General features: G+C 40.5%; 1 protein-coding gene across 3 annotated transcripts in view; it reads right to left on the reverse strand.

The window, feature by feature from the left end:
- peak1 (pseudopodium-enriched atypical kinase 1) overlaps positions 1-13780 on the reverse strand; it is a 97564-nt gene that overhangs the window by 69746 nt on the left and 14038 nt on the right. For all 3 annotated transcript variants that reach the window (XM_029523926.1, XM_029523927.1, XM_029523928.1), the window contains exon 2: positions 8419-8529. The gene's annotated coding sequence lies outside the window, so the exon portion shown is untranslated. The remainder of the gene's footprint in view (positions 1-8418; positions 8530-13780) is intronic.

Raw genomic sequence — 13780 nt, forward strand, 5'->3', positions numbered from 1 at the left:
AACTTGGTAGCATTTTGCAGGCACAAAGTGCATTAGGAACCTTGCGTGTTTCATTGAATCCACTATGAAATCGGTAGCTTTCAGTGAAAAACACAGTGGGGCCGCAAGGAAATCATTAGTTTATGGTAAAAACAACAACGAGAAGAACAGATTTATTTGAAAACCAAACTGCTTCCTCTAAATATGCTTGATAGAATTAGGTTTCCACAAAAGAAATATCAACATTCACAGATGAATGGGAGTGCGGGTGCATCCATGGGAAAGCATGTCCATAACTTGGTGGCCTTGACTAAGAACTGGAAAACAGCCATAGCAGGCCATGAGGAGTGATGACCTCTTCCCATACAATGGTACATTCCTGCCATAACTAACTTGAAACAGGCCTTGGATAACTGTGGTGGCCAGCATGGACAGGAATGGGGTTGCGGCTTGCTGTAATTTAGGGGAGTCTGCCACACACCCCTCTCAAACCCTTCTGAAAAGGACACACATATCAACTGAGAATTCTGTTGGACCTAGGACATTCAGAAGTCAGGCTGACATAATTTTACTGCTTGACCATTACTCCGGCAGCAGCTGATGGCAAAAAAGAATCAAAAAAAAAAAAAAAGAAAAGAAAAGAAAAAAAGAAGGCTTTGTGTTCAGCATACTAGCGATATCTGCACAAAACTGGCAGTTTGTTAAGGCAACTATTACTATTACTCGAAAACTTAATGCCCATCTGCCACCTTTTTTTTGTCTCAACAGAATACAAATTCACAGTTATTGTTTTACCTTTTACATCTATTAGGTGGTGTTGCATATTCCAACTATAGATGATGTTTTTCTGTGTATGTAACAAGTTATAATGGAACTTTGTAGCTCCAGTGAGTGTTTTACAGTACTCTGTAATTCTTCTGTGGTTAGCTCTGATTAATGTTGAAAACATGAAACAAACATTTTGCCCTAAAGATCATTTCACATTGATGTTTCCGACTTCTGTCGCTTTCTTAGTGAAATTCACTTTCTCCCTGTGAGATGCTCTGATGGGAACTCAAACAGCTGCTGCTTTCCACAGTCCACTTAATGTGGCCTTTAGGAAAAGTCAAGGATTTGGAGATAGATAGCTACAGAGAGAGAGAGCGAGTGAGAGTGAGAGGGGGAGAACACAAGTGTGATGGGATTATGTGATCCAGACACCCACTGCATTTATTGATCTCCTCTGACCTTAGCTCCATTGACATGATGGGCTTCATGGGCAAATCCCTATCCAAGCTTTATCTTCACACTGGAGTGAAAGTTAAGATACTTTCTATGGCTAAACTGATTTAAATCTTATCAATAGGCGTTGTAATGGGAAAACTTTACATTGTCTACTGTTGAAGCTAGATAGCAAGGGCACTTTCTGAGAGCACAGTTACTGGTAACTCTAGAGGCAAACAGCACAGGGCATATCCTAATCCATTTATCAAGGACAATCACAACAGGGAAATGCAGCAATCAATACACAAAGCAACTTAAAGAACTCCCATGCGTCAACAGTGTGTAATCTTGATAGATCTATGCATACAGTGTATACCGACAGTCAATATACAGTGACTCTGAGAGCATTCAGGATATACCACAGAGAGACAAACACTTCCTTTAGCCTCTGTAGCAAAGCCACGGGCATCTGAAAACACAAAGAACCCATCAAAATGAGCCATGAACGAACTGATAATCTGGTTTTCATTTCAGCTGGTGCTGATAAGGTATGATTTTGTCTAGTGTTCATCCAAATCAAGATAACACAGAAGATTAAGTATTTTACATGGATACTTCAGACTGAACACAGGATCTAATATTATTCGGCTGCTGAACTATTAACAGCAAAGAAGAGGAAGAAGATTAGCAGAGCAGTGCATGTGCTTGTGGACATCACCAATTACGCAGTTTTTAAAACTGCAATTTCATTGATTGATGTCTAATTTCATTCTATTGCATCATCTTAATGAGATGAGCCCCAACATTGGCTTTGGTTTCGATCTAGTTTTAGTGTTTCAAAATATATATATATCCTTAGGTGAAAACAATGTGTTGTCAAACATTGATAGGTTTCTAAAACTGTAATATGATTAGTTCCCATAAAATTTGCACCTAGACGGGAACAGAAAAATTAAGACACCTAAGAGCAGTGTTATGGAAAGGAAAAGGAAACAGGGAAAGGAAAAGAGGAGAGGTAACACGAAGAGAAAAAATAAAGGTTTCTTCCACAATAACAATAGACAATTGCAGCTAACAAGCTGCTCAGTAATATATTTGTTATTCAAAGAATGTCAATAATTGATTACATTATTTTCACATTATGTTCACACAAAAATGTAAAATTCAATTTCCCGCCTTTGCTGCTTCAGCTGCTTCCTACAGGAAACAGCCTCTTGAACTGTTGATATCTTTTTAATGAAACAGCCCTTGTTTGTTGCTGCCAAACTATGCATTTGAATAAATGACATGAGCTGTTGGTGGTGGAAACATGTAAGAATCAAATGACATTACCTGACATTACCTTACATTAAGTAAACTGTGAGTTTTACTCTTCTGTCTTTTCCAGATCAAGATACTTCATATATATAAATAGAAATTTCTACTTTGGGAAATGCTTCTGATTCTTTCTAACAAATACACTTATGAGCAGGAAGGTGCTTCTTTTCTTAAAACAAAGTCATGGCATCTTTCCTCAGGCCACCTTTGTTGAAGGATTCTTCACCTCCACAACAGAGTGTCAGTACATTCTTATATGAGCTTTGACAACTATAAAACAGCTCTCTGACTTTGCACAGCTGCTCTCACATATTCATGGATAATTATCACCGCAGACAGCCACATCCCATCATTTCCATACTCACTGATTAGACTCCCCAGAGGAAACCAAGAGGAGATGTGAATGCCACATTCTTGCAACCTCTCGAGAATATTCAAGGTAATGACCGTGCTATCAGTGAATCAGCTTAGAAGATAATTATGTCAAAAACACCCCGCTTAGCCATCTCTATCTGCAGTTACCCCTGGTCCATAAGATTTCCTGGTACAGAGCCTGATGATGGGAGCTGTTCACAGACAGGTGTGTGTGGTGGCTGGACTCAAAAGCCTGAAGAGATGGCAAATCTAACTATGCCCAGGTCGTTTCAAATAATTTAAAAACAAATCTGGGATTTTGCTGTTATGCAAAATTTAGCTGGAAATCATCTTGGCCTGACGACCTTCCAGTATCTATTTCGACCAAAGTCAGTTTCCCATGGACAAATCAAGTGAAGTGCAGAATGTCTAATTCCAGGAGATAAATAAAACAGCAAATCTTTGGTAATAAAGCTCTTAAAAAAAATCATATTTGGAAGTGTATACACATCATTGTGCTTAGGGTAAAATGGCAATTTTGGCATTGTACAAAATACTTAAACCCTATCTATTAGACAAATTTTTCAATCTTCCATATATACTGGTATTTCTATAAATAGAGAATTGTAGAATCACAAATAAAATGAGCTTTCAAAATCCGAAGCTGAACACAAATAAACAGAAGTGAGTATAAAAATAGACAGTTATGATTCCACATGTGATTGCAGCTGACAAGAGCTGTCATGTACTGGAAAGACGCAACAATAAACAGAGCTGATCATATGTGTTATGGGAGGAAGAGATGAAAGGGAAATTGAAATATGTATTGTAATTGTGAAATAATAGAACAGCAGTGACAACCATGTTGGCACTAAATGCGGGGAGGCTTTCTGAAACAAGACGCAGCAGTCATCAGCAGAGAGGTGGTAATAGGTGCCTAAACAGAACAAAAACAGAACATGTCCAGAAATAGCTGCTGCACTTTGTAGGTGACGTGAACCTACAATTTTGAAATACTTTGGTAGTGAAGTCAAGAAGTATGAAATCATGTTCCAAAGAGAGAGGATGAGTGTGGTCTGAAAACTATTGCCCCATATTAACAACTGAATCATTAAAGCTTGGCTTGAAGGGTCTAATTTTCGACATGAAAATGAATCAGGTGGAATGAAATAAGTACAAATAATATTTTAGGTTTTCGGTCCTCAAAGTGGCCATCTTTTACTGTTACCTTCAATGAAATACACAAGGCTGAAATCGCTGTATTAGGAAACAAAGTAAGAAAGCTGGAACTTACCACATATCTAGAGCATTAAAGACTCGAACCCATTTTAAGAAAAACCTTTGTGTGACTGTGGATGTGGTCTTTTGTTTCAGGGACCAGAGTCAAAGCTACCACTAAATCTGTAGGCTGGAAACACATTGTCAGGGTCTGAGACCTTGTGTCTAACCAAGATAGACCATAAAAGTTATTAATGTTTTCATATCCTGTAGAGTCGATTAGTGCAACGCACTCCTCACTGCTTTGCCAGATAAACCAACTTCTCCTCATTTTTAGAAATATAGTATTGATTGCATTTACTTTGACTGACTGACTATGAAATCAGCCACTGGTGTCCGGTGTGACTCTAGCCGTCACCAGTAAGACAATGGATGACAATTAATCAATAATCGCACAGACGTAAGACAGCAATGCTCCAGTCAATGAAACAGACTGATCCAATTCTAACCGAACCAAGGTTTCACACAAAGAGAAATCAGGGCTCATTAGAAAGTAATTCCTTAAATAAAACCATTAAGCAGCTAGATCAGGCCTATTCAACTAGCGACCCACGGGCCAGATATAGCCCACCTGAAATTTTCAATGGCCCACAAAAGATGTGTGTGATATGAAAAAAAGAAGTAATGTTATATATTCCTGAGCTACTGTATGACATCTAACCCAGGCATACTATACGAGTCATCCTTTTGAAGACGTAGCTCCCTGTTGGAAAGCCCATGAGTATACAACAGCAAAACTCCCTTTTGCTAGCAACCGCACAAAGTCTCAAAATGTCTCCATTCTAATAAGATATAAAAGCAACAGCGAAAATCCAGAGTGAATGGTACAACAAGTATTTACTTACTTTGCCAGCCACAACAAGCAATAAACTGGAGTGTTTATTGTGCAACTATACTATTTCTGTCATGAAGGAGTACAACATGAAGAGGCACTTCAGGTCAAATTACGGATCGCTGTTCAGCTTTTATTTAGCATTTATGGATATGAATCTGTTTTGAAAAAGCTCCTTATGTATGCTTGGAAGTGTTGATACACACAGACATTAATGTTAGTCTGATGGCTATTGTTTTATTATATTCATCCAATTATCTACATTTGTGGACATGGATCTGTCAGAAAAACACCTCACGTCTCCTTGTTTGTCTTTTTTTTTTTCCTTAAACTAAGCTTAAACTTAGGAAAGAGAGAACAAAGCTCCAGTTCTTGGCTCTTTGTGCTGGTTTCCACAGAATTAAATTCATGGTTCTACTTACTGGCACTAAATGACCTGTGAGAAGTTGGCAGACTCTGAGAATTGGTATATATGACTGTACGATCTGCAGGAGGTGGTCAGTTAGTGGTGCCCAAAGTTAAATCCAAACAGCTGCTGCTAGAATCTGCCCAAACTAACACTGGATTTAAGAAGAAGCTTAAACACTACTCTGGTCTCAACTGCATTCATTTAAACTAGGGGTGACAAACTCATAGCACACATTAAAGTCATGGGCCAAACAGGAAAAATTAAAAATGAAGTTATTGAACAGACTAAAACTAACCATGTTTTGGTTATGGAAAAATATGGATTGAAACCGGCAGAATACTATATTTTCTCCCCAAAAATAAATAAACTTATAAACCACCGTCCAAAGACATCATGTTTGGGTTAACTGGTGACTCTAAATTGTCTGTAGGTCCGAGTGTGAGTGGTTGTTGGTCTCTGTCTGTGTGTTGGCCCTGTGATGGACTGGTGATCTGTCCAGGGTGACCCCGCCCTCACCCAGTGTGAGCTGGGATTGGCTCCAGCACCCCGCAACCCAGAAATGGATAAAGCGGTTGAAGATGGATGAATTAATTAATTTTTTATTCTTAAATTACAGACAAATTAGCTCCACAAACAAGACACATTTTGTACACAATTGAAAATATCCACAGATGCCTGATTGGTGTGTTGTCGTCAACATGTCGCCGCATGTCATCATTTAACCCCTGGCTGTCGAGGTGGTGTCCCGAAAACAATGTAGGCTACATAGATAACTGCAAGGTTTTCTGGGGGAGACCTGATCTGATTAGCAGGGATGGTATCCATCCCACCGTGGACGAGGCCGCTCTAATATCTAGGAATATGGCCGATTTTATTAGAAATTCAAAACTCTGACAATCCCAAGTCGAGACCAGGAGGCAGAGCTGCAGTTTAACATGCTCCTCTGCGCCTCAGTTAGAGCGGTCACCTGCCGAGAATAGAATAGAGTCTCTGTCTACGTTTAGGTCTATAGAAAGTGTGTCTGTCCCCCGACCACCTAAATTTAGCAAAGTTAATAAACCCAAATTAAACAGAATAGGAGCTAAAAACAAAAACTTAACTGAAATCAAAACAGCCACAAATTTGGTCTCAAATAACACTGCAGTTAAATGTGGACTGTTGAATATTCGATCACTTTTATCAAAATCTCTACCAGTTCATGATCTCATAGCTGATCATCGTATTGATTTATTTTGTACAGCAGAAACCTGGCTGCAGCAGGATCAGTATGTTAGTATTAATGAAGCTACACCCTCCACTCATGTTAATTTTCATATCCCTGGTACCACAGGTCGAGGAGGTGGCTGCAATATTTCAATCAAGCCTATTTAAAGAGATATTTTATTTAACTGAGCCGTTCATTCTAGATCTGATTAATTTGACTTTATCTTTGGGTTATGTACCTCAGGCTCTTAAGACCGCAGTCATCAAACCCCAGCTTAAAAGCCTAATCTTGATCCAGATGTTTTGGCACACAATAGACCCATATCGAACCATCCATTTATTTCTAAAAACACTGAGAAAGCAAGACAATTACACAACCACCTGGATGGGAACGGTTGAGAGTTGAAGAGTTTCAGTCAGGATTTAGAGCCCATCATAGCACAGAAACAGCACTGGTTCAAGTCTCCAATGATATTCTAATGGCTACTTGGACCAATCCTCTTTATGCTCTATCTGCTTCCTCTAGGCAACATTATCAGGAAACATAGCATCAACTTCCACTGCTACGCAGACGACACGCAGCTGTACTTACTAATGAAGCCAAATGAAGTCAGTGAGATAGTCAAACTGCAGACATTTCTTGAACACATAAATGTTTTACTTCGCAACTCTGACAAAACTGAAGCTTAGCCCTAAGCACTTCAGAGAAATGCTGTCTAATCATCTAATCAGTCTGGACGGCATTACTTTGGCTTCCAGCTCCACTGTAAGAAACCTTGGAGGAACATTTGACTAGGACATGTCCTTTGTCCCTCACATAAAACAAGTCAGTAGGGCAGCTTTCTTCCACCTGAGAAGCATTAGGAAACCCCCCCCGAGCCTGGTTCTGCCCAAGGTTTCTGCCTCTTAAAGGAAGTTTTTCCTTGCCACTGTTGCCAAGTGCTTGCTCATCAGGGGATCTGTTGGGTCTCTTTAAATAATTTTATAAAGAGTTTGGTCTAGACCTGCTCTATATGTAAAGTGCCTTGATGAAACTTTGTTATGATTTGGCACTATACAAATGATTTGTCAAGTGATTTGTCGGGAAAACTGAAATTAGGGCAGGTACCCTATTTGGCACTGCAGCTGTTGCACTGCATTATTGGATTTGCTGTATGAGTGTTTCATCACCTCATACAGCAAGGCCATTAAAAATTTGACAACTGTAACAATCTTGCGGGCCAGATATAACTGTATCCCAGGCCATATGTAGCCCGCGTGCCTTGAATTTGACGCATTTAAACCTTCCAATTTTGCTTTTTAATTAAATATGATGTGTTTTATAATCTGGGTTCTTATACCGTTGTTTTTTTCCTTTTACCTCCATGTCTATGCTTTCTTCTTTTTAATTTTATTTTGATAGAGCAAACTGAATGACCTTGGTGTGTAATATATAAATAAATTTGCTATATCTGTCCAGGAGAAGCCAGGCTGAGGAGGATAAGATTCTCCTTGTCTTATTGTGGTGATGTAGAAAATTTTTGAGAACCTGTACTATGTTGTTATATTGCCTTGTGCAGCTACCATTTCCTTGCACAGCCCAATATCACTCATGTGTCTGTGGTCTTTACTGTCCCACAGCAACGGTTCAAAACCGTACTGAGCTCTTCAAGATGAGGAGTGACAAAATAATTTAACAATACATTTTTGAGAGGAATCAGGAGTAGAACAGATCCACAATGCTGCCATGTACAAAAAGACAGCTGAATAATATGAAATGAAACACAGAGCTTAATATGATTAACTGTGTGGTACTATGGCAGATCTGGCGCTAAGAGGTAACAAAAATCTTGACTGGGCTTACCTGCAAGGTTATGCAGCCCCCCTGTTGTCTTGAATATTACAGGTTTGATGGCAACAGAACTTGCTCATTCAGAGAAACCCACAGAGCATGTGAAGGGGACAGCAATGTTTCCTGCAGACACGACAGAGCAGAGAGGACAGTTGCCAGTTTAATGTCAACATCATGTACCGCTGTTCAGCTCCAACTTGAGAAAACACATTTAAATTTTAGTTTCAAAATGACACGAATATTTTTGGATATTGTATAAAGAGAAAAAGGCAGCTTGGTTGCGTATTGGTTAGTGCTGTTGCCCAACAACAAGAAGATCGAGGGTTCACTTCCCAGACCTGGTGCCTCTGTGTCGATTTTGTATGTTCTCCCCATGTCTGCACAGGTTTCCTCCCACTGTCCAAACACACCATGTTTAGGTTAAATAGTGACTCAAAAAACACCCAGAGCCTTTCATTTCTGGATCTCATCAATCCCTGGGGCTTTGCGGAGTTGTTCAACTACCTCAGTGACCTCCTCCCAGGAGATCGACACTGATCCTCCACCATCCTCCAGCTCTGCCTCCACCCCAGGGGACATGCAAGTTGGATTCAGGAGTTCCTCAAAGTGCTCTTTCCACCTTCCAACTACGTCCTCTGTCGAGGTCAACAGTGACCCATCCTTGCCATAAATGGTTTGGATGTTCCCCCGCTTTCCCCTCCTGAGATGCTGAACGGTTTTCCAGAAACACCTTGGCTAACCCTGCCTCCCAAAAGTCGTTCTCCATGCATTTTCCAAACTCCTCCCACACTCTTGTCCAGGGAGAGCCTACCAGGAGCACTTGGGCACAGACAACACAGCCCCCAGGTTCACAGAGGCACACAAACCTCCCCACCACGATAAGGTGATGGTTCTCTGGGGAGCCTGCACACGCAATCAGGACCAAATACAGAGCAGGTCAGCTTCACTTCTTCCCAAATATGTTTTCAGGGGGTTCCTCTCAATACTCCAGCTTTCCCCCAGAGGTAAAAAAATGCATATATGTAAGGATCTCTACATGTTAAAGAGAATAGTCTGGTGACCAGCTGGGATTAGTTAAAGCACCAGACAAACCCATAAGTATAAGTTTCATGAATAATGGAGGGGCAGTTGAATCAGAATAAATACAGCAGTGGGATCAAAGCACTGTGTCTGTACAAAGTGAGTCACCTGTTACCACCTGTTCACTTCATGGGGGAAGTCAAGTGGATGGGACTCATGGTTCACAATCATCCGGGGTTGCCTTTAGAAGAACCCACATTGGCACATTAGCTCTGTTTCCAAAGAGATAAGAAAGGAAAAAAAACTTGTCCTGCTCCAATAAGTGAAATTACTTAGGATTAATTAGGATATTCTCTTATTTTGTGATCACTGACCCTACAGAAGTCACCAAGCTGACAGTGACACACCAACACTGGGCACACCCATTGAGACATAATTTTCATCAACATTCACATCACACAGCCAAAAAGCCATTATGCATTAGCAATATAGACAAACTTACAAGCCATTCCAAACACAATGTCCACAACACTGTTGTGTCTCAATTATCATTATAAGCATGAGAAAACAGAAATTAGACATGAGCCACTTCCATGCCCTGAATTCATCCCTGCAGGCATGGCATTCTTACACCGTAGTCTGCTTGGGCAAGAAACCACACTATATATGGAGCTGTTAGTGTAGAGCACAACTAGCAGCTCTAAACTATTAAAGCCAAGGGTTTAGATGTGGGGAGTCTGTTTACACTGACAGCCTTTTTTATGTTTTTTGTTTTAAGAGGGTTCACTTGCTAAACATGACTCAGGCTTTAATGTATAATCCAACACTAATATTGGCTCCCAGTGTGCTGTGGACAGCGAGGCAGGGCGGGGTGAACAGGGTCTCTTTGTGTGAACACTTGCAGGTGTAAGTGTTGTGCATATGACCATATTTGGATTGGTACGCATGCATTTTGTGAATGTATAGACAATGTAGCTGCAGTATATATGTATATAGTCTCTCTGTAATATTTCTGCATGATGTGGTGTTAATATGAGGGCTTTGGCCAGTTAAGAGAATTAAGAAAAGGCAAAATTAGCTTAAGAGTGTCACAAAAGCTTAGCAAAAGACAAACCCATGTATCTTTCAAGATTAACCATAGTAAAAGTATATCATAAATAAAGCGGAGAGGGAGAGAACAATCTAGCCACCTCTAGGTATCTTTTCCTCCCAGTTTTTAGCCGTGGCCACTTCCTTCCTTTAGCTCTAATTGACAGTGCAGAGTAATTCTACATATTCAGATAACTAAACAGTTACCATGTGTCCCTAAATGGTAGTTAAATGGTAGTAATCAGGTCTCAGCTGAGCACACTACGCTCCTACTACTGTGATGCAAACAGTTTTATTGTGTCCCAAAAGCACGACAGCAGTTTGCACCACTGGCAGAGCTCCAGCCTTGTGATAGTCCTCAACAGGCATTTTCGCTTCATAAGCCCATGTCATGATGATAGGAAGTACAGCTTTCAGGCCTAAACTTGGACCAAAAGGGGGTGCAAGTCCGCCTGACAGGACACGAGTGGGAAATTTAAGAAGGTTACAACATTGGCATTGGACAATGTGCACATGCACTGGATCTTTCACCAAAGCTAAGTCTGAGGGACCCCTCTGGAAAGGAAACATGCCAAGCTCAACAGAACCTGAAAAGGATGATGGCATGACACTAGCCACAAAACCATGTAGAGCAAGAGAGAGTTTGAAAGACTCACTACTGTATTACAGTGTTGTTCATAGTATAAAACTATACAAGATAACTTGTATAAAGAGGATGCTGTTAGGCATCATTTAGTTGAGAACTTGCTTTTATCTGAAATTCCTGACTCTGAAAATGCAGCTCTTAAAAAAAATGTACTATTTCTTGGCAAACAGTTCACAAAAAGCCAAAAATTTGGTTATGGGGATAGACTAAGTGGGCTAGCAGGCCATGGGAGGAGCAGCCGACTGCTTGCTGCTGTCAGTGGAGCATGTCTTCAGGCCAAGGCCTTATTCCTGAGTGAACAACTGTGACTTTACCATGAAATTCTGGATGAAAAAGATTTTCAGTATTTTGTGGAAAAGACTTCCTCAAAGATGCAATGCCCCTATAAAATCAGGTGTAATGTTTATGGGTCAAACAACTGGACCACCATTTGAATAAATAGGGCCCATCAAAATAAAGTCACCCTCCACTCTATTCCAACCTAACCGATCTTAAGGCAGCATTTCTGTCTCTGTGGTAAAAGGATTATGTCATGACTTAGGCATCTTGAGGAAAAGTCTGGGCTGCCAATGACAAGTGGCTGAGTGTTTACCACAAAGAATAAGCGAGCTTGACAGTCGAATAGACAAACGACTGGACTGGACCAGACCGGAACACTATCCTGAAGCGTATCAGCCACGATGTTGTCATTGTTCATCTTAGAGCCAGGGCAGAAAAAGCATCTATGCTGATCCAAGAGACGAAGACTTGCATCACATTCAGATGGCATCAGACTCTATATTTAAATATGATTCTGCAGAAGGACAGAAAAGGAGTCTGACAATTCCTGGATCCAAGTTACGTAACAACAGTGTAGTTTGTCGCAGTCTTTACAAGGTATGTTTCCCTTTCCTGTGTCTTCCTTCCCTTGCATTTATACATTTACCCCATCCACATTCTTCCACACTCCCAGCTCTCTCTTTCACTCTCCCCATATGGACAGCCCACTGTTCAGCTCCTAGGGCAAGCAGCTGGCTCTACATCACTCACATCTCAGGACAAAAGGGAAACTCCAGATTGTCGTGGTGAGGGTAGCCACCCGTGGCAATGCTCAGCGGTATTCCGGTTGTTTATGGTTGGCACTAATTACAGATCCACAGACCAAGCTGAACTACAGAATATCTAGTTGGTGCAAAGAAAACAGAACTGGATTAGACAGAAAAGCACAGACTGGCCATTAAAACTGTCTCCACTCACAGCAAGCCAGATAAAGCATGGAGTGATGTAAACTCAATAAGGTGGCTTAAAGACATCACTAAGGATCAAGCTCATGCTTCCTGGGGAGGCCTATTAACTTGTGCAGGGGCAGAGTGTCGTTGTTTTATTGCTACCCTGTGGCATGATGTACTCAGCATATGAAGTGTGTATGTATGGGATTGAATTCCCACTAAAGGCTACTGCAAACTTAATTCTAAAGATAATGCTCCTATTCTAAGCTCAGTGTATTGCTTTACAGTCACCAAACTTTATAAGTGGTGCAGACAGTTGTGCAGACAGTCCTGCACTTGATAGCTCTATATACTGAGAGGACAGAGCAAATGGGATCAGCAGAAAGACTAAAACCTAAAAAACCAAGGGTACATTTGTTGCAGAAAGAACAAAATGGCATCGGTTGACAGCACAGAAAAATTTGCAGTGTTAAGTAAAATCCAGTATACAGCCCCTGTAAAGGGAGGGCTGCATAGAAGGCCAAGCCCAACAGCCTACTATATCAGTGTCAATTATCGGCAACTTTCTCTGAGACTAAATAGAAAACTTAGGACTCTGTGGTTATGGCTTCAGAAAAAACTTAACTTAACTTAAACTTAAAAAAAAAAAAAACACTGTTCAAATGTTAAACCACAACATACAAAAATATCTTGCCTTTTATACACACTGTATATCACTGTGTGCGCTGACCTCATTTTATGTTTGATGTATTAGCTCTTTCATGATTAATCTTTAGCGGCAGACCTGTTCAATTAAAGCTCTTTTTGAAGAAAGTCAGCCTGATTAATATGCATGTCCTCCTTTCTGTAATGCTTCTCCAATGAGCCAAATGTTTGCTTATATGGTTAAAGTGAATTAGCATGTCTTGCTTAAGTAGCTGAGATAAAATACGGAAATCATGAAAGCTAGAAAGATACTTTTTAATTAAAATGAGAGCATTGGGGGATGTAGAGACAGGTGTAGTGAACTAAAATTATTTATGGTAATGCATTGTTAATTTAGACCAGCAATGGACCTGTGCATGAGGGGGATTTATTTTCACACCACAGTTGTTTCCTGATTGTAAACAAGAGAAGGTTATCAGAAACACTTACTAGTTCACACAAAATACCCATCTCTAAATGAAGCTGTTCAGTGCATATAAGAGCATACGCTTTAAGTTGCAATTTGCAATCTCAGTGTTGGAAGTGGGGGCCAGAGAAGGAACATATCACAGGAATAATCCAAACAGATCTCCCCGAGCTGCTTTTTCCTCCCCAAAAAAGCCACCTTGACACTAAAAATAACAAACAGAGAAAGAAAGACTTTCCTCTGATCTCTCCCCATCACGTGTCAGTACAGGTGCTCCACTCTAGCGCTGGCCCAAGGGGA

The sequence above is a fragment of the Echeneis naucrates genome, chromosome 16 (genome assembly GCF_900963305.1).
Source record: "Echeneis naucrates chromosome 16, fEcheNa1.1, whole genome shotgun sequence".
Classification (NCBI taxonomy): Eukaryota; Metazoa; Chordata; class Actinopteri; order Carangiformes; family Echeneidae; genus Echeneis; species Echeneis naucrates.